The sequence below is a fragment of the Pogonomyrmex barbatus genome, unplaced genomic scaffold, assembly GCF_055798465.1.
Source record: "Pogonomyrmex barbatus isolate J1 unplaced genomic scaffold, ASM5579846v1 scaffold7, whole genome shotgun sequence".
NCBI classification, from domain to species: domain Eukaryota; kingdom Metazoa; phylum Arthropoda; class Insecta; order Hymenoptera; family Formicidae; genus Pogonomyrmex; species Pogonomyrmex barbatus.
In genome coordinates, this window is record NW_028297171.1 from 3,406,516 (window position 1) to 3,433,315 (window position 26,800).

At 41.6% G+C, this 26,800-nt stretch overlaps 1 protein-coding gene and 1 long non-coding RNA gene across 4 annotated transcripts in view; one reads left to right on the forward strand and one right to left on the reverse strand.

Moving 5' to 3' along the window:
• The window catches only part of LOC148934924 (uncharacterized), a 214,717-nt gene that overhangs the window by 148,310 nt on the left and 39,607 nt on the right, over positions 1–26,800 (reverse strand). Inside the window, exon 2 of one of the 3 annotated variants that reach the window (XR_016140836.1) lies at positions 13,035–17,277. The exons of the other annotated variants lie outside the window; for them this stretch is intronic. This is a non-coding gene — a long non-coding RNA (uncharacterized LOC148934924). Of the gene's footprint in view, positions 1–13,034; positions 17,278–26,800 lie in introns of those variants that run through there. 3 annotated transcript variants of the gene reach the window in all.
• LOC105429461 (opioid-binding protein/cell adhesion molecule homolog) overlaps positions 1–26,800 on the forward strand; it is a 193,117-nt gene that overhangs the window by 22,370 nt on the left and 143,947 nt on the right. The gene's annotated exons all lie outside the window — the stretch shown is intronic.

Here is a 26,800-nt window from a genome sequence, read left to right on the forward strand (position 1 = left end):
GTAGAGCTCCGTATGAATAAAAATATTTTTACTTAATATTAAAAAAACATATATATATAAATCGTATTAATTATATATACATAAATATCATATAAAGTCACATTTTTCAAGAATAATAATCAAATGAATAATCAATTAAATTTTTTTACCGATGACAAACAGCAGTTTTCAACCGTTGATATTAACACGGTACTTTGAACAGAGTAAGTTGAAATCAAGATGCGAAAGTTTCGAATAAACTTTCTCAGTTTAATAGAAATTCAAGTCTTATCACGACGTTAACTTTCGATACGTTACAGCCTGTCATAAAGTTCGTTCGTAAAACATAAAAAGAGTATCCGCATAAGTTGAATTTCGAAAAAAATATCCCTTGTATTGTCATGTGTCTCACGGAGAAGTGTTACTTTTTCTACAATCGCACATTACGATCGCAACCACTGCTGCAAGTATTCGATCCCTTTCGAGATTCCACATCATGCGTCACATATGAAAGAAACATTGTTGAAGTAGACCGTCATTCGTCTTCGAAGCGTGAATCCATCATAAAGTATCATACTGTACTCTTCCATATCTTAAAAAAATGCGCAAGATATATGATATATGATGCAGTGATATATGTACTCGTACATGCGGTTAACACACACACACACACACACACATATATATATATATACGTAGAGTGATTCAGGATCTTCAACAGGCTTAATTTTTTTTTCAAAAAAAAAAAAAAAAAAAAAAAAAAAAAAAAAAAAAAAAAAAAAAAAAAAAAAAAAAAAACATAGCTTTCAAGCAAGCTATTTATTTTCTTATTTGAGAAATAATTATTTATAATTGAAAATGAGTTATATCTGTTTCTTTAGTCTCTACTGAAATAGCAAATGTCGGGACATGAAAATGCTTTGTACGCTTATATGAGAAATGCTCCATTTGTTAAATTAACAGTCAGGATTTCCAGAGAAAACAGCCGTGTCTGTTCCGTCGTCGCGGTTCCCGCACCGTAACGTTATTAACTCCACACAGAGGAGCGTAATCACGAACTACTTTCCAGTGGCTACACACGGCTATTATCAGCGATCCCGACAGAGCTCCGCGGGAGGAGAACGCGTGAAATCCGGCCCAAGCTGACGTACGACGATCGATCCCATGTGCAAGCTTTACTTGTAACGATCATCCCGCGTGGGGGTATATCCCTCGTGCAGAAGTGGGTCGTCTCGTTGGGGTAATGACTCATTAACAAAGCTGATCGTGACAGATCCGCAATACAGCATGTTGCGGGCACGTATACAGTAAACATAGCTAGCATATCGGCTGTCTCATTCGGAATCTATCGGCGCGACGACACGCGCGTTGCGCGACGGTTCGCAACGCGGAATTGGCGGCGCCGCGATTCATCGCGACGCGTCATAATTCGCAAAATAGTTCGCCAACTGAATAAGTAGCATTAAGAAGGATAACGCGTTTATCCCGCGCGCCGAAGAATAAGAGGCGAGATCCGCGATAACCACGTCGGTTAGAGCGAAAGTTGGAGAAGAATTTCAGGTACAATCTGCCTCTGCTTCTGCCCGCCGCCGCTGCCAGCACGTTAATGCCGCGTGCAACGGAGAGCTAAGTATCTTGTAATCCCTCGCTTAAGATCAGGAACTTCCGGGCGCTAAACGCGACTTACCGTTAGCGACGGCTTTAACGTCATGTGAAAATTATAAGAGGTGCTTCGACGGCGCGCAGATAAGCGCCGCGGTGAGAGCCAGCGGAAGAAAAGCCCGCGTGAGCGCGGAATTTAGTAAACGCGAATCAAATATTCAATCTAGCCGAGAATCGACGCGTCATCGCGTATTCGCGTATATATTTTCTCATAACGAATTCCGAATTTAATTTCACGACGATAAGACACTTGCGTGCAATTTTAACTTCAATTTAAATTTAACGTTTAACATTAAATATATAAGTCTTAAATTAAATAGAATAATAGATGGATTGCTCGATGGGCAGGTACCTTATAATTTTTCATTTATCTTAATTGAAAAATTAATGATAACAATTAAAGATTCTGTATGAAAATAAATTAATTAAAGTAATATAAACGAAAGACCATTCGAGCCGAAGCTAGACAATACTAAATACATATATGCTACATATATTTTAATAAATATTAATATTTACATAGATTCCACTTAATAAAAATTAATAAAAATTAAATAAAATTCTTCCTAACAGATGTCAATTTCAATCCAACTCGGTTTAAGACAAAATACTGTGACTTCTTCTCATTTATAAATTTTATATTTCGGACAATTGTAAAATATCTCGAATTTTTATTAATCTGATGTATTAGGAAGAATGTTTTATTTAATTTTTGTTTTTATTAATTGTTTTTGCATTGAGGATGACTGTATCGAAGGTCGAAACATTTGCATTACGTTGATGGAATATAAATGTTAATATTTATTAAAATATATTTAGCATTCAATAGCAAGTAACATAAGTTTCTCGACAAGCAAGTTCTTGGTTGTTAAAATCTTTTGTATAAAATAAATTCAAATAATCGTATCATCAACTACGTGCCACTAAATTAGCAGACTTTCAACGTAGTGGTTCTATAATAATTCGATAATTAAATATTTTTGATATCGATTAAAATTCCTTTTATTATCCCCCCACTAGATTTAGCATTGTTATCTAGCTTCAGCTTCGAATAGTTCTTCATTTATATTCTTGAATACTTAATTGAATTTATATATCTATAAATTCGGAATAACGATTTATTTAGCGAACAATATGTATTATTAAATTAAAATTATATTAAAATGGATTTTATTTTATGTTCAAGTGATAAAGAAGAGTGAGAAAGAAGAAATATAGGATCAAAAGACTCTAATATAGACTTTCTTATGCAAACTAATCGATATTCAAGATGACTCAATATCGTGATACTAACATTTCCCTCTATAGGCCACCGTGTATATTTTATGATCATAGGACGTGTTCTGTTAGATACTAAACCGATGTCTGAGGCATCCTGACCGCAATGGATTACAGCCAAGTCATTATTCATCCCCGCTTTATACATTATTTCACACTTCGGCAAGCCTCTAGCCGCAGTACCGACATCAGGCCCCCCTCTCGCCTTCCTTTCTCCTATGTTTACGAGCATTTTGGCGGAAATGGAAAATGTCGGGAATTCGCTGAAGTGTCTCGGCACAAAGCTCGCGCCACTGAGAGCAAAAGCAATCTGCGATGTTCGCGTTGCATCGAGAATAGCTTCCGTCTTCGTCGCTTGACTCCGAGCAGTTTCGCGGTGAAATACGAATGAGATGACGGAAGGCAGAAAGGAAGGAAGAAAGGAAGCTGGTTCGCAGAGAGAGAGAGAGAGAGAGAGAGAGAGAGAGAGAGAGAGAGAGAGTGAATATAGTTAACTTTAAACTTGACGCTTAGCCGCTACCGGACGACTCTGACATTTTCTTCCGTCCGCGGATACTATTCCGTCTGCGTTTGAACAATCGCTACAAAAGATCAATCGCGAAAATTATTTCCACGTTCGCCACATCATTTTATAATCTATAGAATACGACGACGATCTTAAGATTTGATCTTTAAACTTCTGCAACTGCAAAAACTAGTTTGAGAAGCTCTGCTACAAATCTAGACCTGCTAACTTATCGCGAAATTGTTATCAAATCTGATTAAAAGATCACTTCGATATAAGCGTCCCAAAATATTCTTTATCTGTCTTTCACAGTCTAATTTGAGGCGTTAAATAATTCAATTACTTTCAAATCCAATGAATTGATTTCGCGTGCCAGACGTCGCTGTCCAAGATCGACTCTTCATTACCGGGGAACTCGATTTCTTTTTTTTTTTCTTTTTTTTAATGAAAATCTTGAAAGCCACGAAAATATTTTCTTTCCATTATTACCATATTAGATTCATTTCGATCTTGGTTGAACGATCAGCCGTGGTGGTCTGTGTTTTTATCTCACGCGCCGAGGTTTTTTCATCATCTGCCACGGCCGCTCATTGATATGTGCATCGACATTGGAATTGCAGTCGACTCGATGGAAACGACCGTACATACGTGTCGTTGAAGCAACAACGACCGCGTAATGCAAAGTAAATATAGCGGGCGGACACGCGTCGCAAATTCACAATCACGTCATAACGAATCGAATGTTATTCCGAATGTAGCTCGCGCGCGAAGCCCTCTCCCGCTAGTTAAATGGCTCTATATTCATGCCGCGGGGATCCCCGGCGCCAGGCGAGGGAGAGGGGCAAATGACAATAAATTTAAATTGAATTGTTATATTTACACGCGCGTCATAAATAATTGAAGTCACCCGTGGCCTCGAGCCCGAGCGCGCCGCCGCGCGAGCGGCGAAAACGCGCGTGGAAAGTACACGGGGCGGGAATTGCCATTTGCATTTTCTATTGGTTGACTCGACTTGACAATTCTCTCGCTGACTAACGAGCATTACATTTATATTATTCGACTTAACGACTTCCGCGTCAGATGGCATGAGTATTGACACTGCCTGATTTGATTTCGCTCGGGGGCAATGATGTAACGAGAATCGCTTCCATGTATGCGTGAAACGAGAATCCCCCCCGCCATCGTGAAATCTGTAAAATTCTGCAAATCCTCTCTCTCTCTCTCTCTCTCCCTCTCCCTCGGTAACCTTACAAATATTAAATTAATTTTAATTCTGTCTAATTGCGAAGTGTAATCCGAAACGCCAAGGCAGATCGCTCAGCGAGCGGACTACTTCTCTCGGCAGTTTCACCTCAAATTTACCTCACGTTCGCCATGGAATATTCCCGCTAAGCCATTCACGATAATGTAGTCGCTTAACAGCTCATTAAGCAACGGCCATTAAAAATTATCCGCGTAGATAAGCGTAATAAAATAATTTGCGTCGTTCGGTAACGCGCGAACGGACGCGCTTCCGCGCCGAGCTTAGGCAAATTCATTCAAATTGCGGAAATACGACAGTTTAAGGCTGTAAACTGCACTAAGCGCCGATTACGGTCTCGTCGCGACAGAATGACGCTAAACAGCCGCTTGCACCGCCATCGCCTTACGCGCACCATACGTCGTTTACGGGACGGGTGAAGACACTCTGTGCGAATTATGCAAATAATGTTAACGAGCGTGACAGCCGCGCCTCACTTCTGTGCCAGATTGCTATTATTATAAGGTAATGTAAAAAAAGATTGATGTAAATACATGTAAAAAAATTACTTAATATTAAATCAGTTTCTTCAACCCAAAACTACTAACAGATACTACTTTTACTTTTTTCCTTTCCTCGTCTTTAATACAAATATTTATCTTTAGCTGTCTAGATATTCCAATGTTCAAAATTGGTTCCAAAATTCAAAATCGTGTTATTTGCATAATTCAGATAATCTGGATCTCGTTTCGAAGCTAAATCAAAATTTAAATGTAGTCACGTTCGGAAGGGGAGAAGATAAATATATTCGATGTATTCGAGATGATCTCCAAGATTTTTCTTGATAATTTATATTTCTTTCGGCCACGCACCTTTTTCATTCCACAATACAATTATAAATTCCATGTATGTCAATATATTATTTACAGTGAATTGAATTCCCGTTTCTTCTTTCTACCTCCGCTTCCATATTTTCTCGCGCGTCTCGGCCGTCACACATCAGACGAGTCGGTAGTCATCGTTGCCCGAAGTAGTTAAGCCCCGTATTTGGTCGGACGGGAGCCGCAGCGCGGAGCCCGGCCGCTGATTGCAGTCGCGATTTTCCGCTCGGGCGTTCATTTCCCCCCGCGGCGAGCATAAACCGCGCGAATACATGCACGCGCGTCCACGGTCAGGTCCGTAGGATAAACGCGGAGCGCGCGGCCTGGAAATTACGCCGCAGTTACATTCGCGTAAACGTTTTTAATCTCGTGTCAGCGGCAGTCGCCGCAACGCAAAATTAAGTACACTCGTTAGCGCGGCCGCGATGCTCGCTAATGCGGGAAAGATTCGGGCCGGAGCTCCCCCGCTCCGGCTTCTTATCTTTTTCAAGCGCGGCGACTCGCATTAATTCGCGATTCTGCCCGGCGCGAGAGGCCCGAGGCTATGGCGAATATTTCGCGAGCGGGTTAAACGCATAAATCCCCGCGAAATAAAGCTGGCAATAACGCGCCGCGCCGCGCCGCGCTCGCGGCGAGCTGAGACGTATCGCGTTGGCGAGTCCGCGAGAATGCGGCGCGCGAACGGCGGTGAACGTGATAAATGCCTTTTCGCGAGAGTGAAGGAAGGAACGTCGTCTCGCGAGCGTTTCCGCGTTCCCGCGCGGCCCGGGATTACTTAATGCGGCAGATTACGGGCCGTTGAACGGAGAGCTGTAACTAATCTACATCGTGCGCGCAATAAATACGGAGCGTACCGCGTACGCGAGACGTTATCGCGTCCGCAGGCCATAAAGTCCTCATTTCTAACGGCCAGGCGCCGATTCAGGCGTTGAATTAACCCTTTTCAAGGGGGTGAAATCTCATTTTCCGATTTTCCGCTACGCGCGAACTCTCTAAAATTTTAGTACGTAGAATTTCCTTTATTTTCCGCGCTCGCCACATCATCCCGATATGCCATCATTTCCACCACGTTGCGTCAACGACAGAGCTCTCCTCCGCTCGCTGATCCTCTCTCGGACAAGTATAAATCGCGCCGGCCATTATGGTCCACCATCGACGGCGCGACCGGATCGTCGCCATGGGCGTGTCAGCGGAAGCGTTATCCCCGAAATGCGATACGGGCGAGAGAGCGTGCGAGGCGAGCGCGCGGTGTTGATTATGATCGTAAATAACAATCGCGCACGCCATCGACGTTTACCCGATGTTACGCGCGCGTTATACCGTCTAGATGTGTACACCACCATCGGCGGCGACGCCGTCGGTTTAGGTCGACGAGAGAGGAAGAGGGAGCGATTATCTATCAATCATAAGCACGCACACGTACACGCACACAATCGGCTTCTGATTCGCGCGTCGCACAACGGCTACAGTTTATTATTCGCATCGTGCGATCGTACCCGCCGGCGGCGGCGGCGAGCCTGTGGATTTGACAGGCCGGATTTCATTAACACACGTGGCGACAACGCGCGAGCGAACCCTCGAGTACGCGAGTACGCGAGTACGCGAGTACGCGCGCACGTGGCGCGCGCGGTCCCGTATCGTCACGCTCGTTCGGATATCTCGGATGTTCGTTTGACGACGGATACGCACGGTTCTAATTTATAATGCCTGCGCGCCCCGAGGTGTCGCTCATAATCGATAATGTATCTGGATCACGACGATGGCCATTGTCCAATCAAGAACGGCGAAGCGCGACGCGAATTTCCGCGAACCGCACGTTTATGACGAGAAAGAGAGAGAGAGAGAGAGGGAGGGAGAGAGAGAGAGAGAGAGAGAGGAAGAGAGCGATATGTGTACGTATCCCCATAATATCTCTCTTTCTCATTAAATTTACACGCGGCCGATTTTGATTATGCATACTGCGCGTATTATTTTAATCACTTTAGCATAATCGACGCGTGTCCGTTAAATCGCGATTACGAGCGTTATGTGCTAAAAGTGGGATAATCATAAGCTTGACAGAGTAACACAGAATATCTGGTATACGACTAGGTATATGACGAGAAAAATGTTTAATTGTAAATGTTAAACGAAATTTACGTACGTATTAAACGTCACTCGAATTATAATTGTTAAATATAATTATAAATGAATGATTATAATTTAAGGTCTCTCTTATCAGAAAGACTAATTAAAACAATTACAACTAAAATTACGATCCTATTATTAATTTTATTATTCTACGTTACGTTAATTTTCAATGTTATTTCTAAAAAATCATTACTAGCTCACAATTTCCTTTTAACATAACGCATCAATATTGGTAGAGCATACAGCGAGTGGTTCTCAATAGTTCAATAGACCTAATATCCGCTTCATGTTCGACAAATGGGATGATAAATCGTGCTTTTACATGGGCAGGAATGCACCTACCGGAGTGATAAAATAATTGCTAATCGAGATGTTTGGTGCGCAATAACGTGTTAAGATCGATCACTCGATTCAAATGCGATTATTGGATCAGCTCAGGTATATATTCGTTGAGTGACACGTTATTAAGCAACAATGGTGATGCCCAGACTAATTTATAATTTATGCGCTGAAGCGTGATCGTGATCGGGTTAGATTAACGCGATAGAACTCTCACGTCGTGTGCATCAATCAGACGCCGATGCAAATTCGTTGCATGTGCGTTAACGAGGGCTGTATCGTTTTCCTGGATATTAGCTGAAACGCATACAATGCCGGTTGATTAGCAATTTTAACCATACCTCGCGCAAAGTCGGCATCATCGATATTATACGAATGATATTTCGCAGTATTATAAAATATATCATTTCATCTATTTTACCGATCTATTTTACCGTATTATTAAATACATCCATTGTAATATTACAGAAATCATGTATTTATAGTCTCTCTCTTTCTCTCTCTCTCTCTCTCTCTCAAAAATAGATAATAAGCTCATTATTCATTTAATATAAGAGTCTTCTATATTGACATAGATAACTTTGTAAAAGCTACTAAAAAAACGTTATAATACATGTCAAATAGATGTGTTAATTAATTTGAAATTTCATTTGCAAAATGAAACGTATAACATCGTTTCATGCGTTTCGAGATTAAAATTAAATTTTCGCGGGCACATGTGAAACTCATATCGCAATCTCACATCACCGCAATATCCCGACGATCTCTCTCTCTCTCTCTCTCTCTCTCTCTCTCTCTCTCTCTCTCTCTCTCTCCACCCTCGCGCGCTTTCTCTATTATCCAACCTCGCCGTTTGCAAACGAAGAAAGGTAATTTCTGGTGAATGTATCTTTAAGGGTACGACACGGTTTGAGAACAAGTGACTAGATATTACTCCCCTCGATATTGTGCAGGTGGTTTAGCGAATATATACACATATGTACACAGCGCCGTAGGCGGTGCATACTGCTTAAATGCCCTCGGAAAAAACATGCACCAGGATGATGTTTAGCTAGAACCGCCGAAAGTTCCATGCGGTGGTTCATAAATTCTCCTGTCAAAGACCAGAGCGTGTTTATGACAGTTTAACTGCCGCCTACGTCTCGCGTGCGCAAAGGATTTTATCTTTATAAGGCAACGCTTTTTCGTTAAAGAAGTTATTAAAAAACATGCTGCAAACGTGTAAGATAAAATCGATAAACATCGCGAAACAAAAGATATATGGCTCTGCATAGAAATGGAGGGTGGTATCGCCCAGTGTACTCGTATTTGCGCGCGCCACTCATTGTAGGCAAATTAATTTCGGGCCACTCATTATACGTTGTATGCAGAAGTTAGCGCGAAATGATATCTCTCGCGCGAATCATCGTACTTTAAAATTCATGAGTCCGATACGCACGAACGAACGGTATTGCGAGCGCGATGTATTTGCGCTATATTATTGGGGTAAACGTGCGATACACGATAGTCACTAGATAACTAGAGATAACTAATAGTCGACTTGATAACTCGACTAACGTTTTAATCATAACGCGCTTATGATCAAAGCGTATCTGTGAATGAAAAACGAATTAAAAAAAAAAAAAAAAATTAATTAATCGAAAAATAAAAAAAAGTAAAATGAAACAATAAAAACAAATAACAAATAGTAATAAATAAAAAGGAATAAATGAAAGCAGTATAAAATAAATAATTTCTACGCGATTAATCGTGAAACCACGAACAGCTTTATACGTAGTTGTGTGTGTGTGTGTGTGTGTGTGTGTGTGTGTGTGTGTAACTTTTCTTCTTTGCTTCGTCCATCCTTTTTAATCGCATTTCTCTTCTATTATACGAGGTGCGAGAGATAACGTGAGCAACCTGCTGCGATTTCGTTTCCGAGTGTGTCCGTTTCGATAAGACAAAACATATGTCATAACAATTGACGTTAACCAGACAGTGAGTTGACGCGATTCGCACCGCGATGTAAGTCGAAAACTTGTGTATCTCTTTCGCAGGAATGCATGTCCCGTATCGTTACACGAAAACATCGTAATAAAGTTCCGCTCGCAGAGTGAACGAGTGCGCTTCGAGACTTGCCGAGTGTGCAAAAGTTTCTCGCGATGATCGATCGAACTTTCGCTCAAAGATTGAAGGTTTATCGTCGTTTTCCGGAGCGAACGTTTGAACAAACGCCTGGATTAAGTCTGCGCGATGTTTTTTTTTTTTCCTCTCAGGTCGTTACGGCACAAGTTCTCCTCGTGCGATTAATCGTAAGTTAAAACGCAGACGTTTTCTAGCGCGAAACTTTCTTCTCGCTCGAAGGTAAATTGCTAATTTATGTCATCTATTGCGAATTAAAGCGGGAGAGGAGAGAGGAGAACAAAGCGCTATCTAATCTGATTGGTCATTCGGATATCAAAGATGCAGACTTTCAGTCTCGTTTTCAGATTCAAGCGGAGTTCACCACGCTCTAACGTGCATTTTAAATTTGTACTTGCTGCTTGACACGATTAATCGTCATGTCCATTATGCATACATTTATGCGCTTCATCAATTCGACATTATTATTAAATATCGTTAAATACGCAAAATTGGAGATTTTTGAAAATGTAAATTTCATAAATAATTCACTGTGAGATAACGAGATTTGGAGAAAAGTATTTGCGATCTTGCCGCGTCGTTTCGGATTTTTCAAGTATATATAAAAAAAAAAAAAAAAAAAAAAATAAAATAAAATGCGAATTTTAATTTACTTCGCGCAATTATCCGAACGGAACTGGCACGGTCGCGGTGTTTCGATTTATCGACAGAATACCCTTTTCTTATCAAGTGGACGCGCGTACGTCGTTTTCATTCAATGCGCTGGACGGTTCGCGCGTAGAATGTCGAAGGGAACATAAAATACTTCGTTAGCCTTTCCAGAAGCGAATGACCGTAAACGCGAACGATCGAATAAAAAGACCGCGTAATTGCCATGGTAACAGCTGACTTTGAGACCGCACTTGTTTCGGCCTCTCCAAAATTAAAATTGCCAGTCCTTAGAAATTCTCGTCAGACTTCGATTAAAGCTAACGTCTTTCCTGTGTGAATATTGATATTACGGTTCCTCGAATTTAAATTTTTATTAAGAAAATAAAGAAAATAAAGATGGGATTTTACGATGTTATAAGTCTAATTAAAAACTGTTGAAACTAATTAAAATAGTGATATTTAATAATATTATTGATATTTCTAGAAAATGTATATAATGAAAGTTGTAAATTTTTGCAAATACTTGATGAATACTTTGATGATATTTTTCGTTCTTCGTGTTATTATGTATCGGGAAAGAAGGATCATAACTCATGTTGTTTTGCCTCGTGCACTTAAAAACGCGATACGTGAAGGGTTATTTTCATTTTAAGTTTATTCTCTGCACCTTGAATTTACGATCCCGTATCTTGGCAGATTTCGATTTAAAAAAAGCGGTTAATATTTCAGCAGATGTTCCCAGAAGAAAATATGCGGCATGAATACTAAAAATACAAAGTAAAAGAATGAAAATAAAATTATTGCGGCTATAACATAAAAATTCCCGCAACGTATCAACATATGTGCCTGTGTTGCGAAATTTAATACCGAGTATATACGTAATCTATATTAATAGAAATGAGATATAGCACGCTTTTAAACTTTTATATATGCTTGATACTGATATTATGCTGCAGTTCAATTAAAATTGTATGTGCACAAAACAATTACAATATGATAATAATTATATTAAATAAATTATACAAAATAAATTATTAATAACTTATAAAATTAATCACATACAATTTTGATGAAGGTATAATGAAATAATATCTTTATTTCTCTCTGACGTCACAGAATTTTATTACAAACTGAATTTCTATCGGATACGAAAAATATGATAAATGTCAAGTTTGATGTAAATATTAATGATAAATTTTCAATCGGGGTGGGACGCGTCACGTCAAACAGTTTGACGGAGTTACGTCATAATTTGCCACAAACTAATTCCAAGCGAGATCGACGTGCCAACGTGGAGAAATTTAATTTTCGGTCAGCGTACATCCGTCGTTTAATTACGCCAAGTTCGAACGTCTGGCTTCTCTAATTCGTCCAAATAGAGGAGCACGCATGTGGACAGAAGCCAAGTTATATTAGGACGGTCGTGGGTCAATTAAGCGTCGAACTTTGTCAAGCTCTCGACATTAAAGTATACGTGCCACTAGAAGCTTGCAAATTACTTCGTAGATGCACTTTGTGCTCGTGCGCATTTCAAGTCCGGCGTTGCATAAAGGGACGTAATAGATCTTAAACTTCCCCAAACCGTTGCGTGCAACAATCAAGACATTTTTCAATGGAAAACAAGATACGTCGAAGTTACGCAGGAAAAAAAATATATATATATATATATTTTTTATATATTATTTTTATATATTATTATATATATTATTTTATTTTATTTATATATTTTATATATATATATATATATTTATATATTTAGATATTAAGATTGTCATTTGTTTCATCAAAATTCCATAAGGCATTACAGATCATTAAGTTCGCGCAAGATGTAATGGATGCAGCTCACATTCTTCAGTAACATTTTTACACAATCGTCCCGGCGGAATGCAATTTCGACTAATGGGTCGTACAATTTTAGAGGTCGTTCTTTTGCGCAAAAGCCGCGTGCGCGTGCTTTTTTTTTTTTACGTCAGCAGCAAATTGCAGCTTGTAAAAAGACCGGTTGCGAACGCGGAGTCATATTCGCTCGGTCGACAGATCTAATCGAGCAACGCAGCAAACTGGAAGAGTAATGATCCTCCAGCGACTGGCCTCCGCGATTTATCGACACGACTTGACTGACGTTAACCGACATTTAGCTCGAAGACGAGCGAAACTTTGCGATGCTTCTTACAGAAGCGTTCTCCGTTTTTCCGTTACCGCTTGTCAGAAAAATAAACGCGGTTGATGCACGACGTATATTGTCCAATTCAATTGCAGTTACTCGACGTAAAAATGGCTGCCAAAAATATGAAATAACATAAACCAATAAATCTCGGGAAGTGCTGTTTCTTACGTATCTATCTCTGTTCGTGAAGGGATACTCTTTTCGTACCTATGGGGAGCTATCGAGTAAACGACACTGAAATATCCCTGCAAAACGGGAACGTGGGAATAACGAGATAACTCGTCTGTAAGTACCAAAGGGTCCACACCAGCAGGAGCAGGGGATTGAGGAATACCGAGTCGAAAATCGTCGAAATCGCCTACCGACCTTGCCTCAAAGAAAACTGTTACGCCAGCGTAATATATTTCGAAGATGCCGCGTCAGCGTCGACACGAGCCTCCTCGGCTAGGGAGGCTCGTTCACGGCGCGACATCCCTTACGATTCGACGTGACGTCGAGTATAAAGGAACGTATGTCGCGGTGGATGAGTTGTGAGCGCGGGATTTCGCGGGATAACCTGCGATGCGATATTATAAAACTGTCGTAACACGTGGCGATCATGCTCCTCCCCCGTATTAAATCTAACGTCGCCTTTGAAAGATGGCGAGCAGACAAACGCCCGCGCGGCGTGGCGATCCCGGGATGTGTTTGTCACATCTGTCACTTCACGGAAATTTATGTCCCCTCGAAGATCGCCTACGCATAACACCACGCCGTCGGTCCCACCGGCGTGGCGTGGCGTGGCGTGGCAGCGACGTGGTGTGGCGTGGCAAAGGCGGCAACGATCGTCTCTCGCGTGTCTCGAATCCATACTTTATGCCAATCTTACCGCTCCGGGCTTTCAGACGGAGAATCCTTCCATTTACTTAGTCCGCTTGCCCTGCCCCTCCCCCCCTCTCTCTCTCTCTCTCTCTCTCTCTACTCGAATCGAAATGACTATGGAACAGCGGAACGCGTCCGCCTGTTCCGCTCACTCGCGTTTATTCCTCCCGGCATTGATTCGTGGCGCCATATCCTACGGCCTACAGTGTCCGTTTTCCCCTCTCCTTTCCAGAAATCACAGTGATCGTGAGAGCGAATGACTTAATCAACCCTCGAGCCCTCCGAGGGCCGCCGGGCCAACGTAAGCGCCCGGCTCTCGAATCGCCTTCGTTAGTACGATGGAAACGTAGCGTCGAAGAATTACACACGTGAAGCGATATCTCCCCCCTCCCCCCTCCCCCCTCCCCCGTCGACGAGTGATGCATCTCGTACGCGATATGTAGCTGGAAATACAAGAGGTAGATACTGCAGACACGTAGCGCAATCCTGTACCCAATAACAATCCGATTTTACTGGGGTACGCGCGTGCTACGTCACCCATTTCCGCTCGGGCCGGGAAATAGCTATTTGTGCCACGAGTGCAGCACCCGACGTTTCTCAATGGCGTCGGCTAAAATTTGAATTATCTTAGCTGCGTAAATACACGCGTTATACATACGCTCGGAATAGCTGGCTAGTTCTCAATAGGTCAATAAGTCATCGCTTGTTACAACGCGCCGTAATTGTAATATCTGTGAGATAAACGATTATATATTCGCAATAACTAATCTGGTTTAAAATACTGGAAGGTAAATTTGTTTAACATAAATATAAAATGATAATATTATTACGTGATTAATTTATCTACGAATCTGACGACATAAAATTGTGGATTATTATTTTGCGTCATTGGAATATTTTCATTTACATCAAATACATTTATTTATATATATAAAAAAAAAATACTTTTCTTATAAATTTCAAAATGTACGTGGTAAAGGAAGTGATTAAAATCTTCATTATTTGCTTAAAGTAAAGTAAATGATATTAAATATTGTGAACAATAGAATATATACATAATAAAAATAAGTCTTTTTTTGTATGTTGTTACATGTATAAAACAAATAATGTGTCACGGAAGACGAAATTTTAGTGTCGCGATCTTAACGAACTTACGTCTCACAAATAATGCAAGTTTGCTCAAGTGCAACCATCGGGAAGCAACCACGAAAAAAAATTCTACGCTTTCTTGTACAATGAATTATAAAATGTTCTTTTCCGAACAGATATTTCTAACTTTTCACTTAAGCGCACAAGCGGAAATAGGAAGGAGTCTCACTCGATGCTATCGGGCGTGGGCAAAGGGATTGTCCACGTAGAAGTTCCCTAAGGCAACTATAAGGATGTCAGGGGGATGACAGGGCGGAGGGGGAGGGGGGAGGGTGGGAGGGGGAGCAAAGAGGAAGCTCGATTTGGGGATCAAGCGCGAAAGGGAGGAACAAAAGTAAACTTATTTCCTGGTAATGCGAAAAGTTTGAGAGGTGGAAAAATGTTCTCGGCGCTTTTTGTTCTAATCGATTGCCAGTTTGCTCGATGCTCGCATTTATCAGGGGGCGGGCGTTGTGCGCGAGCGAGCGAGTGCCGGTAAAAGCCCGCCCCGAGATGTAAAGAAATGTCTCGACGCGCTGTTCGCGATAGAATTTTCGATTGGCCCTTATCCCGTTTTACCCCCGTTACCCCCACAATCTCCGATGAAAAGTGCCAACGAGAACCACGTAAATTTTTACTAAGATATCCTGACTGAAAAGCCGAAAACTGTAACACTGATACCTGAAATAAGAGAGAGAGAGAGAGAGAGAGAGAAAGAGAGAATTTAAATAGCGATTACAAAATCGATTAGATATCTAATTAGGACGATTTATGCATATTATTGTATAATTCATAAACCGACTATAGGCAAGTACTATAACCTTTTTGGGAATATGTTAAACGTTATAAAAGAGTTTAATAATCACATTTCAGATGTCAATAAAATATGTTCAATTAATTAAGTCATTCTCCAAACACAAAAGATTCAGACCCGGCGAATTTTGCGTGTCCAATAATTATGTATATTACATGTACATTATGCATAATGCTGTTTGAATTCTATTAATTGCTTGTTGCGCGTGACAGTAAAAGAGCAAACATTCATGTTTCCAATATGCCCGTTCATTTACGCCGTTATAATAATTTTTGCTCGCAGTGACATGAGCAAAGAATTATAAATTACGAAATATTTTCGCATATTTGACATATTCGATCTCTCTCGATATTCACCGATAGGGGAAAGGGGAAGGTGACTGTAATTTAATGTATCTCGAGCCTTGATTTTATGCTTTTACAGAGGTCACGGTATTTGATCCACTGCATGCCGTATCACGATTTACTGAGACGTGCAGGAATCAGAATTTTATAATACGCGCAAAATCAAACGTAGCTATTGCTGACGTATGTTACATATCTACCATTTCCATAAAAACCAATAGGATATACGTTGCAACGTCTATATTAAATTCAAGATTCCATCGTTTTTTTCGCAGACGTTAAAAATAGACGCAAAAAGATAATTCTCAATATAAATTAATTTTATATAGTTTCACCTTCCAACGAGAAGTAAAGTTTTGAGACTACCCGCGCGAACAGCCTTTATTTAAACAAATGGTTTTATTATAGTATTCGCACCCTCTCGCTGCTCGAGAAAGGGACTGTCCAATTGTTACGACTAACAAGATCCTCCGGGACCACCCTTTGTCCCGGTGATCATTTTTTGTAGTCTTAAGGATTAGACGTAATGTGTGCAATTCTTTACAGACCTAAATGTAATTGCTAAAACTTTTCTCCTCTATATGTTCCATCTTTCTATATTTTATAGAAAAGTGATATCATGATAAAACTATTAGATATTAAATATGATATTTTCACAATTTATTTCTCGTTTTTAATATCCGGTTTTAATATTTTAATATTTTTTTATCAATTAATATTTTTATTAACGTTTCGTGTACTTATTATGTGTACTTTGCAAATACTTTCCTTTCTCAAAACTACAAATGGTACAAGCTCGACATTATGCCGCATTGCTCAATAACTTGAAACGCTTTTATCCCATTGTATTTATTGCAAGTAATACTCGGTTTACACAAACAAATTCCCGGGCTGAAAGGGCGACGAGTGACGGCTTGCGCGTGACGCGAGGATTGTAACCACCTAGTACTCATCTCTGTCATATTTTATAGTAATTCGCGCCGACTAATCCCTCGAGCATTCCGGCGTCTTGGCTGAGTAACGATCTTATGAATACGCGACATTCATCAGTGCAAAGTAGACGGGACAAATTGCTTTCTGGAAACTCTAAGAATGAAGACCTACCTTGCTTTACGCGGCAGGACCGTCTTTGCGCAGCCAGAGGGCCATGATGACGTTCTCCTTTGTAGGGTGAAGTCTGGAGTAAGGGCACATACAAGAGCGACAAGCGTACTCGAGTCTTTTTATATAATGCACTTTTTCACGCATTCTCACTCGCAAAATAGCGAGAAACTTTTCGAAAAGTGTATCAAACGTTACGAAAGTTTAATAATTACGTATAATTCTGATGTCAATAGAAACATGTTTAATTAATTAAATTATTACACAAAAGATTCCGAATTTCCGGTGTGTCCGGTAATCGTGTATATTACGCACAATGCTGTCTGAATTCTATTAACTGCTTGTTGCGCGTGACATATTAAAGCAACAAATATTCGCATTTTCAATGCGCTCATTTTCATTTACAGTTATTGTAACCATTTTTTTACTCGTTGCAACATGGATAAAGAATTATAAATTATAAATGCTTTCATACGATTCCATTTCTTTCGATGTTCACCGATACGATAGATTGTAATTTAACGTATTTTCAGCTTGATTTTGCGCTTTCACACAGATTGCAATATCTGATTCACAATGCGACATGCTACAATTTACCGAGACGAGCAAAAATCGGACGAAAAAAGAGAGAGAGAGAGAGAGAGACACATAATGTAATGAGCTAACTAGTGTACACGTACAACGGGAGAAGAACGTCAAGAAGTTGAAACTATATTAAGCAAGAAAATTAGTTTTTAAATTAAAAAGTAAGATTAAATAATCAACCGACAGAGAGAGAGAGATTCTCGGTTTCTCTGACGAAACTCTAATATTTCTTAGTGTTTGTACGGCACGCTAATTAGTTACTTCGCGTTACGTTACATGAATGTTGGAATGACGTTAGAAACGCGCAAGATGAAAGTAAACACGACGAATCCGCGGCATCCTGCACATTTATTCAAACGGAATACGCGTTCGGCAAGGCCGACGTAGTAAGGCGAGACGCTGAAAAAGAAAGTGTGAAAAATGACAGGTAAAAATAAGTAGATAGCCGTCGCAGCAAAACGACACGCTCCTCGCCGTATTGTTGGCCGCAAAAATAAATGTTCTCCGTGAAGGTACGTGTAAAGCGAGGTGAAGAAATCCTATAGAGCCTTCGGTGTAGTTACTTCACTTCTGTTCCTTGGCCGGCGAGGAGTAATAAAGTGCCAGTGTCCAAGCTACCGGAAATTAATCGTCGCAGAGAAAACTGCAGTGCACTCGACGGTTTTCCTTTCCCAGAAATACATCCCGACCTCTTACTTTCTCGTCTCGGTAGAGAGACGGCTATCCGGAGAGGCTACTATAGCGGAACACGCGTAATTTCGCAAAGCGGAGGCGTCCAATAAGCAGCTACCTCCGTGAGCTGCAAAGCCGGGTGCATTCAAATGCGACAGTTTTGCTCCGGCGCAATTAATTTACATTTTTGCGATTATTTCGCGTCAAAAAGCAAAGACACTCTTGGACGAATGTTGTAATATTAATAATTACACTTTTAATAAATTAAGAGACGTTAATATACTGGTCCTTGCAGGAAGAGCAGAGTGAGATATTAAAAGATTACGAACAGACCAGTACCTACGAGGAGAGAGAGAGAGAGAGAGAGAGAGAATGTGCATAAAATTGCAAAAATATAATTATATTTATTATAATTATATTTCGTACGGTTTATATTACATATTTCTATCGGGAGGAATCTTGTATCGTGTCAATTAAAAAAAAATCTAAACAACACTTAATTAACGATCTATTCATCACGCTCATCGATCTGAGATGTCGTTCACATTAGCAACTCGGCCGTAATTTATCATCTTACGCTTCCCGGCACGTAGGTGTGTATGCGGATATAGACACAAACGTAGTAGGATGAAATTCATGACGTTCGTCGTCGCACCGCTCGTTCCACTGTCCTAGAAACATTCCGCGCCGTGAGTAATTGAATGGGAAATGAAGCGGTAACGCCCGCGCGACGATATGCAACTCCCATTTCAGATTAATATCCTAAGATATCGGCGAACTTAATACGGTTATAACCTTCCGCGAGTGCGAGGCGTAATAGATGCGTCGTGTGCGAAGTGTGTGTGTGTGCGCACTTTGCTTACGTATACCGAACGTTCGGCCCCCCCCCCCCCCCCCACGTCACGTTCCGACAAATTACGCAATAATTGCGATCTACGGCTCGTGTCGTTAAGACGGCACGAGGATCGCATCGTTGCGAGGACTCGATGAATATTTACTATAATTGGCGTGCTACCTTCGCGCGACACCTGTAACTCGGCGGCAGACTGTGTGCGTCGTGTGCGTGTGCGTGTGTGCGCGTGTTTGTTGGTTTATGCGGGAGTTCTTGTGTGGAGTTGTTAAGTAACTGTGCCGCATCTACGGGCGTGACACTCCGAGAGCGGGTAATGAAAGGGCGGAAAAGCAAACGGTTTGCGCGAAGACATTTTGTTGACGTTGCGCGCGCGAAAGGGGGAGGCAATTTCGCCGGGATGACACCTCGAAAATGCGATCCGTAATTTCTATAGACGCGCCTCACGAGACGAGCTTGCGGACGCAACAGTTCGCCGTTAGCAATTTATCAGGACAATATATAATTACAGTGCGGATTTATCAGCAGCGGAGAAATCTATCTATCTCCCTCTATCTTGCGCTCTCTCTCTCTCTCTCTCTCTCTCTCTCTCGTGGACAATGCGGGCCGTCTCGCAACGGTAAAATGGATTTCCGTCACGGGCCGTTATCCGGCTTACGAAAGTTTCGCAAAATGCAACGTTACGGCGAAACATCAAACACGAGCGGCGGCGCAGTCATAATAATGGCCACAATAAAATTCATATATAACGTGACTATGAAAATTTTATAACACCGCACGGGAAACCCATCTCATCCTCGCGCCCGATAACCTGATCCTCGATGTCCGAAACGAAATAACTAACATTGAGAGATACTTATAAAGTACATTTGCGAGTATCATAGCAGCTCATAAATTTGAATTAAAAATTTTGCGTTTTGCGAGCGATAAACGAATTGCGATTTCGCAAATTCAGACAATAAAAATAACGGGGCATATTTATTCTTATATAACGGCACGATGTAGTTGCAAATGCAATTAGATGAAAATGCAATTATGCTGACATTGTTTTAAGATAACGCGAAGTGTGTCACGTTTGTGTGGATGAAATAGACAGCTGGATGAATGCCAATGTATGAACGTGATCGCCCTTGAATCTCGGCTTCGCACTTACATTCGCGAACACCCAGATGTAAACTTACATTATCATTAACCCTTCCCCATTCCGTATTGTACCGTATAAATATGTTTGCTCACGTCCAATGTCTGGAGGCGAGAGACGCGTGAACGGATCAAATGTACACGCGTGATAATGACAATCGTATACTGTTTACCGACTAATCGTGTTTGTTGATAAATACAGATACGGCATAATTGGCTATTGTCACCGCGATCTTATGATAGGAGTAAGATGAAACAATTTGAACGTAATCGCAATATATATGCGCTAAGTTTGGAAATGTGTGCGAACAGGCAGAGAGAGAAAGAGAGGCTTTTCGAAATAAATACAGACATTAACATTGAATTTTATAATAAAGACAAAAATTTTCATGCAAAATATTTCTCTCTTACTAAAGTATTATATATATATACATATGAAGTACAAAGTGTTACAAATTAAACAACTTTCGCAAGTTACAACAAGAGGAATTAAATCAAAGTAATTAATTAAATTACCATTATACTCGTTTATATAATAATAATAATTGGCGCAGAAGAAGAAATTTTCGTTGACATGATCAAAATGGCGAAAAAGTAATTTACTCGCGACAAATTTTCGCTCATTCGCGGGGCACAAATGAAAAATTGGGAACGCATGAAAAAAATTGCGCAAATTGGTATCTGCGTTAAAGGTCTAGCCTATGTATGTATGTATGTACAAACGAATGACAAAATCTGCCTACAACAGACCGGTCTGTGCCGGCGCGGTGTGCAGCCGTGCGTTTCGATTCTGGACGGGTCGCGGTGCATTTTCGCTCTTTTACACGCGACGGACGACGGACGGGTGCATCGATCGTCCCCCGATACGATAGCGCGTGCCAGTTTTCTCCGCGCTTTTTTTTCCTCTCCCTGGCCCCCTCCCCCCGCCCCCCCCCCCCCTCCCCGGGCCCTTCCGCCCCTCCGCCGTCCTGCTCGAAACCCACTTTTATTCTGGACAATTTCGACGGCTGCTTTTGACGTTCCTCCCCCGCGACCGTCCTATCCTCGCATGCGCGCACCCCCCCCCCCTACCCCCCTCCCCCCGCCCCCATCGTCAGTTACGCGATACATTTTTTATTTTATACGAGTTTTTTCCACCTCGCACGCACACCTCATATCATGCACCGTTAACCACCGCGATGTCAATTATTTGGATTTTTCGACGCGGTTCCCGCGTTGCCGCAGCGCCGATGCTATCCTAGATCGCGTCGGTCAACAGTCTATCGTCGTTAGAGTTATACATAACATACATAATCGTACGAAGTACGTAACAACTCGTTTATTAAGCTGCACACGCTTGAATAGTCGAATCAGCCGTATTAATAATTCTGTTTCAAATATACTAGATATTTTTATACGGGGAGATACACGTGTTTTTATATGGAGATACGACACGCGCAAAAATTTCGTCGCGGAATATTATTTTTATACATGACCGTACATGTGTAATTTTGCAAAAATTGCATATGTCGTTATATCGAATAATTTATACGAAGCATAACATTCCGCGAATAAAGAGAATAGTTTTATATCCCTGCATATCCGTTTCTCTTTATGAGAGTCCAGAAATTAGAGGCAAAGACGCAATTGCCGTCCGCATTCTTTTTTACTGAACAAGAGAGATATATATATATACAAAAATAACTACCTTTACGCGGGGTTGTAAGATATTTTTTACGGTCCTCCGCCGTCTATCTGCCGTTAGTACATAAACATTTTTCTGCATTTACGCGGACAATACTGCGACCATGTCATAATTTCATTCTATGCCGCAGCTGTGTCTATTCGAAGCGACCGGCTTGAGTACGTACGCATTGTATGTCCGACGCCGGCTACTAGGTAGAAGTTGAAAATCCGCTTGTGTGCTCCAAGCAAAATGCGTTAACCGTAAATACAAACGGGCGCTATCTCTTCATGCCATCGTTCTATTATTCAATTGTTACATCGTTACGTCCCGCGCAAGCGTTTTTTAAGCGTCGCGCGGTTTTTCCTCCGCGAACGTCGATGCGTTATGTCGCGAGGAAAGCTGCTGATCGCTGAGGCGAAATTGTAACCGATATCGTTAATAAATCGGCGTGCCGATATTTCTAACGGCGATACATCGATTTTTATTTCTTCTCTCTCTTCGCGCTGTATCCGTCCGAATGAAAACGCGCGCGGCTTTTGTTTTGCCTCGGAGCGCGTTCTCCACTCCGAGAGGGAGATATATAGGCGGGGTCGAACTACGCTGACGTAGATATTTAATATAAGGTCCTCGACACATTCGGAAACACGGTACGGCACTTGAGAAGCTTACGGGTTAAGGCGGCCCCGCGCGTTTCGGCGCCATAATCTTGTATAACGACGGTTTTGGCATATGCGAAACAGGTTCATTACGCCAGGAGGATTTGTCGCATAATTCCGCAAACTCGGCGCGCCGGCGAAAATTACGCGAGCGACCGTGACTATTTATTGAAAACAGGGACGGGATCCCGAACAAGAGAAATTATTCTCTTTAGCGGCGAATCTGATTATTACTCGTTGCCATTCCGAGAGCGATTTCCCCAGCCCATTGTGTGAAGCGTTTTGCAAACGGAGCAATGGCGTACCGAGCCTTTCTTGAATTATTACAGTTGTAACAGTGTAATTATTTACACGTTAATTAATTAACTCCCAGTCCGTGTTACGAACATGCTCGCGATACATTATAAAATATATTTAGCGTATACATATTTAATGTTAAATGAGACGAGAATATAGGTCATTTTCTTTTAAACAAGATCACCGATGTGATATCTGTCAATTTGCAAACGCGAGATTAATGATTACTATGTTTACAAGGGGGCCGAAGGATTCAAAGCGCAACGAGTCCTGTCGACACAAGCGAAATCGATATTTATTTATAATTATCGCAATGGCGGGATACGTGAAATAGAACAGTCGATTGACGGCCGCAACACGTGAGATGAATAGATAATTAGCGATAAGGGCAAATAAATACCTATCCTCTCGTCAATTTAAATTAGGTCGTTTACTTAGCGAATTGATTTTCCTTAATATCGAAGTCGCGTTAGTAGATTTCATAATAATTATAAACTTAGGATTGATCGCAAGTTTCGCGCGCATTAAAATATAAATTTCATTTATTATGACATACAAAGAGCAATTCAAATTCACGTATTTCGTGATTTTATTACACAATTTAACTGACGTAAAGCGAATATTTGAATACGATTTTAATAAAATATGTTAATTTCTCTTTGATATTTTGAATAGTTCACTAAACTCTCGCTGAAATATCTCTAATTTAATTATGAAATCAGATTAACTCGGGATTATAAATAGAAGTGGGATAAGACGATTTCATTAGACCGTCCCATTTAAATATAGCGTATGATTAATGTCCGACGCGTAATCGAATATAGTCGAGCAGCGCCAATTTAACTTACTTCTTTTAAAGATACGTTAATATTATCAGGGATTATTCTTTTTATTCCACCGACAGTGATTCATCGTTTCCGACCACGTATTATTAATACTATACTACATTAATGAAAGTGTTATATGCATATCGGGGTGGCTTTTATTTTTCAGATTTCTTGAATATGAGAATTTAATCATCGATATAACCGTTCGAATTTTACTTTGACGTCGGGATGTATCGCGCACGATAGTTTCGCGGTAGTCTCTCATAATGAATGTCTCGTAAATTGTCGGACACGCGTCGGTGGGAGGGAGGATGACGTCATTGTCGTCGTCGACGTGTGTTGCTGAAGGAGGTTGCTCGAGAATACGGTACGGTGTATAATGTCGACGATGCCGGTGGCGAATTTCTCAGAGGTGGAAGAGCGGATGCGGAGTTAGACGAGGGTTATAACGGACGAAGGCAGAGAGACTTGGGGAGGGGGGAGGGAAGAGGAGGGGAGGGGGGGAGACTAAGAACACCACTGCTCGGACCGTAGCGGGATAAAGTTGGGTGGGTTATGCGGAAGAAAACGACACGCTATCAAACGGGAACACTCCGCCGTGTTAGGGGGAAGAGCCGCGAGAGTATCAGCTGAAAATACAGCGCATCATCAACAGATAAGCCGCTTAGGTCCGGGGTCTTACGCTGCGATCTTTCCGAGTTTCTCCCGAGTCTCTTCGCGCCTCGCCCCTCCTCTCCATCTTTTTTTTTTTTCCTTTCTTCTCCCCACGGGTACTACTCTGCCCGCCATGTCTGTCTCTCTGACGCCGTTATCTACCACGTCACGGTTCATCGGCGCGAGGCAGCAGCAACGTGCTCGGCGAAATATTGCGCTAAATAAACGGACGCCGAGCCTCCGAGGCTGGGGATATGCTGTATGCACTCGATAACTGCCGGCATAAAAACGCGCCCGTGTAGTTTTAATGCGGTCGTCAGGAGCGTCGTTGTTCTCGCGCCGCTGAATTTCGGCGGCGCGGCGGCGAAGTTAATTAAATAGTCTCGTGCGCTTTACTACTGCGTTTTCGCCGGCGCTTGTCGATCCTTTACGGTAATTCACCCCGTTAGTAAAGCCTAAATTATTTTCGCGTAAACACAATCGCGAAATAAAGTTTAATTACGTATAATTAAATGCACTTTATGCAAGGGACTTCTATTTGATATCGGCCGTAGATAAATTCCGTAATTCGCCGCACAAAAATACACATACTTTGATTCGTACGATAAAGTCCGTGTCGGTATTCTCGGGACTTACAGAGACGTGGAAAAGTTCCGAGAGTTGCCCGCCGCGTCTTTCTCGCGGCGGAGCAAAGTTTGTCAGGAAGCGGCGGAAACGAAAGCGAGGAGAAGGATTTATCGTTTGCGAATACTTATTGGCCGTAGCGCCGTGAGACGATACAAGCTATATCGAGTTTGCAGGGCAAACAGTGAAGATTCGCGAAGTTTCACAAAAGTTATACGCCGATAGCGACGACGAACGGTATTCATATAGCTAGTTCGTTCGCCTACAGTTCCTTTAAATTAAATAAGAATCAATACGAATCAAATTATTATGTCAATATGATCGGTTTCAAAGTAAGATGTAAATCTGTGAGATATCTTATTTCTCAAATACACGCGTTAAATCCAATAATTCCGTCATTAAAGACGGAAATTCGACGATAACGAGATCTTTCCAATCTTGTCAACAATTTTTTATCTCATTAGCGGATATGCAGTTATTATCTTACATCGAATATGCGATTACGAATAAATTGAAGTGCTAAAGTAATTAAAGAATAACTCGATTCAGGGAATATAGCACTCGAATTTTGTACATTAGCGTCATCGACGGTGCACGCGGTGCAGCATCTCATCCACGAATTATATCTCTCGACTTTACCGAGGCGAGACGTATAAAGCATAACGGATGCGAAACGTCATGGCGGCCACGTCACGACCTCCGCACGACACCTCGGCAACATCTTTAAGGAGAGGTTGCAGTCTGCAATCAGAATCCCTCCCCGTATGTATATTCGCACCTCGGGGGGTACATGCACGGGCGATCCACCAAGAAGACTAAACGCGCAAGCAGGGTCGGGTGCACATGTACGGCGACGATGGAGAACCAGAAGACAGTCACGGCGGCGGTGCAACAGTCAGGAAGGTAGCGAAGCGGAGAGAGAGACTTAGTATAGAAGTTGCCTGCCGTAGTAACGGCCGGAGGGAGACAGGTGGCATCAAATTATTGCAAACAATTACGTTTAATGAGAAGGTTAACGCCACCAGCCGAGGGCTGGCGCGAACGTGGATGCAAATGTGCCGACGCCGAGTAATTAGCAAACAGAGTAGTCCTCCGACCCACCGCCTCCATCTCCACCACCTACTCCTCCTCCACCTCCGCCTCTTCCTCTTCTCATCCTACACGTTGCCGCTACCTTCCTTTGGAAGGGAAGGGAACCGAGAGAAGCGAAACGATCCACACCATCCTTTTGTTAGGTACATCGCTGTTTGCGTGCATGCGAACGCATGGAATATATGGAGTACACATCCCTCCCGGATGTCCCGTCGACAATAGATAGATTCCTCGGCACAATTGAAAACAACCAGCTATGATCGTCTATCGACGATACTGAAGCCGTAACTTTGAAAATTATTAATAGAAATTCTCATCTTCCCTCATCTTCAATTTGGTGAATACTACATTCTGCGCTTCGCGACTGAAGAATTCTTGTCGAGTTGTAGAAAGTTAAAGGAATACTTTCTATATGTACATATACAGCGGATTGAAAATAACGAAATACTAACACTGCGTACCGACGAAGAAATTTTGAGAACTTTCGAAGCGGAAGAGTAAACTTCGTGTCGCAACGAAGATTATCTAGAAAGTAT